Below are 3,572 nucleotides of genomic sequence, written 5' to 3'. Positions count from 1 at the left end.
TGATTTAATCATCACATACTGTATACAAATGCTGATAGTCAACTCTGCACTCCATAGATACGTATAAATACAAATAATTTAAAAAATTTTTAAAAGACAAAAAATAAAAGATGATAAATAATCAATGATCAAGAAATACTACTACTTCAGAGAGGGGCTTGGGAAGCCACTAGAATATACCCATTCTAAGCAATGTAGCTCTATTCTTTCCAAACACATGCAGTACACTGGAACTAGGTTTTAATCACCTTACTAGACTTAAGTCTAATTTTGAATGCCACATACAGAAAGATGCAGAAAACTTTGAGAACCAACATAAAGCAAGTCATAAAGATGATTAAATTATTTCAAACCTAGCAATAAAGCGTAAATGTTATTGGGCCAGGAAAAAGAAAAGTGAACAGAACATTAAAAACAGATCTTCAAATACATCGAGAGTCTCGCTTAGAGACTGGTACAACTCTACTCTCCACCTCCAATAATCAGAAAAAAATAGATGGACTAAAAGGCAACATGAGGCAATTAGGTGAGACATAAATAATGTTTATCAGACAGGATAAGGTGTCGCCTGAAACAGTGATCATAAAGGAGATTTGGGCAAGTTTCTTTTTTAAAGCACTTTAGAAACCAGACAGATCCTCGGCAGGACTGAATGGGTGATCTCTCATCTCCTTCTTCAAACTAATGGGTTTTTAATCTAATAAAAAACAAACAAGGAATTAAATACTCTTCAGTAGATGGAGAATTCCCCTTTTCAGCCTCACTACATGTTCCTTTAGGACATATGGCAATAGTTGAAAGGATTTAGCACAAAACAACCTGATGGTCGATCAAAAAGATGCATCAGCAGCAAAAACCTGATTTCTTATTTCTAAAATGTGGCCCAAGTAGATTATCTTGTTTGCTGTGTGTACGATTGTTGCATTTGCAGGATTAGAAGGTCACTGCAGCAAAAGGCAATTAACTGAGTGATGAGTCTTCACTAATGTGCCTGCATGTGTAGACAGTAGAGATAACATAATATGCATCTAACACCACTATTAATTTATTTATCATCTCCTCCCTTTAATTTTTAAAATACAATGATTTCTGAACAAGAGGTGAAAGACTTGAGAAAACATTTCCTAACAATTTTGTGAAAGAACGAATTGCACCTAAAAGAATGTAACTGTTTAGAGTAATTTTATTTGATATACTATAAGCCTTTTAATATACTTTGGTCACTGAAGGACCACATTGACAATGGTCTATTTCTGTAAAGTCTACAGCAATTTACCGTTACAACCATGTATTTTCTTTTTCATCTTCAGCCGGGTGAGAATTTCACAGAATTTAGTATTTAGAGCCCTTGTTATGGAAAATGTTTAAACCGGCTTCACAATTCAAATAAAATAATCTCACCATTAAATTCTTAGTAAAGGGAGAGAGGCACACACAGTACTTGGTAAGATAGCAGTATATGCCCTTCTCTAAGGACTGCAGAGTTTGATAATTGTATGACCTTGGTAAGTCTCTTTTCTTAGGCTTAGGAGAAATTCTTATGATCCAGGTTTGTGTCAAATTATATCTTTTCCCCAATTTGGGTACTGACAAAGAAAGTATGTGTCCTCCCTAACCTAAAAATTAATTTTTGTGTGTGTGTGCACTCAGCGTTTTTATTTTTATTCAACTGTAAGCAACCAACAGATTTAACATGACATTCAGCAACTCCAGACCAGCTTTTCTTATACCAATGAAGAACGATCAATTTAACAGGCACAGACTTGAGGATTCTTGATAACCTGTCACCTAGCATTACTGCCTCAACAACATGACCATCATGCCTCAACAACAGCAAAGCCACTCTCCCTAATGCTTTTTCCAGTATTGCTCTTCAAAGGAGCCAGAGTGGTATAATGACATCTATTACACCATCCAAAATTTACCACGTTGGTGTTTAGCTGCAACGCCAGCCTCTGGTTATCTTGGTGAGAGAGAGCACTGTGAAAACATGTCTCAGTAGATGACATCGTATACAACTCTGGACTCAGGAATACAAGGGCAGAGGCAATGAATCCCTTTCTTTTGCCTTTCTTTTCTTTTCTTTCTTTCTTTCTTTTTTTTTTTTTTTATACCTCCCTTAAAGATTCTTTGATGCTTTGCTCTATTACTGTAAACCTGATCTTTTCACCTGGCTTTTTTTCTTCTTTAAATTGTGGGTTGCTATTCTTACACTCCTATTAACAATTTGATAGCCCCATCACAGTACCAAAATATCCCCCAAAATGGAGTTCAAATTTGATCAAAACATAAACTGGGGAGTGTGACTATCTAGAATTTTAAAGAACAGGCAGCAGGAAAAGCCACCCTAAGGCTACCTGACTACTCAGGTCCCCTCTATGCGAATAGGGTCAGGAAAGAGAAGAAATCTACATGCAACACTGAACTTGAGAACACTGCTCAGGCCTCTGCGACAGTTTACGTCTCCAAGCTTTCCCTTACTTCCCAGACAGCTGCTCATACAGTTTGGGCACATAGTCATCCCATTCAGCCTGGTCACTACCAGCCGGCCACCAGGGATCCCAGCTCATACATTGTGCGGAAAGATGCCACCTTGAATTTGCCAGGAATTTCTCCAGATCAGTTGCTGAGAATAGGTTCCTCACACTTGAGCCACCTGTCCTGCTCATAAACCAGCCAGACTTAACAGTGGAGCCCTGTGCCCTGGGGAGGCTCAGAGCCCACACAATCGGAGAGGAAGGTCCCACCACTGATGTCTCTGCCCTTCATGTCGACCACCAGAAAATGGTGCCATTCTCTGTATTTGGGATCCTTCCTTCTGGGAGCATCTGGGTCTGTCAGGATCAAGGTGTAGAGTTTACCTGGATCAAGACCTTCCCACTCAATGCTGGTAGATCTGTTCTTAAGCTGGGTGGGCGCCAGCACTTTGCCCAGCTTGTCCACCACCACCCCGCCGTAGGTGACCTGGAGCTGCTGCTGCGGCCGCTCCTCCGCCTCTTGCAGGCTCGAGGGCCAGGACTGCTTGCTGAGGCCCACCTGCATGGCCTGGCCGAGCAGGGCGTTCAGCCGGAGTGGCGCCGGGAGGCCAATCACAGCTTCTCAGAGGCCCCCAAAATTAAGGCCCCCACTATGACCTTATTTATTTTTTGATGTAGAGGAAGCAACTTCTAATTTAGTTAACATAACTGTGTTTAACTTACTATTGATTATTTAACATCTCTGGCTCTTATTTGCTATAGTAGACACAGAAAAAAAATGATTTTTTAAAAAAGTGTCATGGAGAATTATATTCAGTCCTACATTTAAAAAATATATAGTTTTCTTTTTTTGGTGCAGTTTTAGGCATCCTTCTTACCTACTCAGGGACGTTCTTCCAGCTATTCTCCCCTCTCTCTTCTACATTATTAAATGTGTTTCTCTCTCTTAAATTATTTTCATTGATATGCAAATATGTTCTCACCTTATAAGAACACAAAAGCTTCTCTTCACCATGGCTGTGATGGTTTATGTGTCAACTTTGCCAGGACACAGTACCCAGTTTTTGGTTAAACACCAGTCTAGATGTTGCTGTG

The 3,572-nt window shown here is 39.7% G+C and overlaps 1 pseudogene; it reads right to left on the bottom strand.

Annotated features, from left to right (window-relative positions):
• Nucleotides 1–2,477: 2,477 nt before the first annotated feature.
• On the bottom strand, nt 2,478–3,042 carry LOC103582117 (annotated as a pseudogene).
• Nucleotides 3,043–3,572: the final 530 nt, after the last annotated feature.

The sequence above is a fragment of the Galeopterus variegatus genome, unplaced genomic scaffold (genome assembly GCF_000696425.1).
Source record: "Galeopterus variegatus unplaced genomic scaffold, G_variegatus-3.0.2 Scaffold14971, whole genome shotgun sequence".
NCBI lineage: Eukaryota > Metazoa > Chordata > Mammalia > Dermoptera > Cynocephalidae > Galeopterus > Galeopterus variegatus.
The sequence above is the reverse complement of the archived record's forward strand: the minus strand, read 5'-3'. Positions and strand labels throughout refer to the sequence as shown.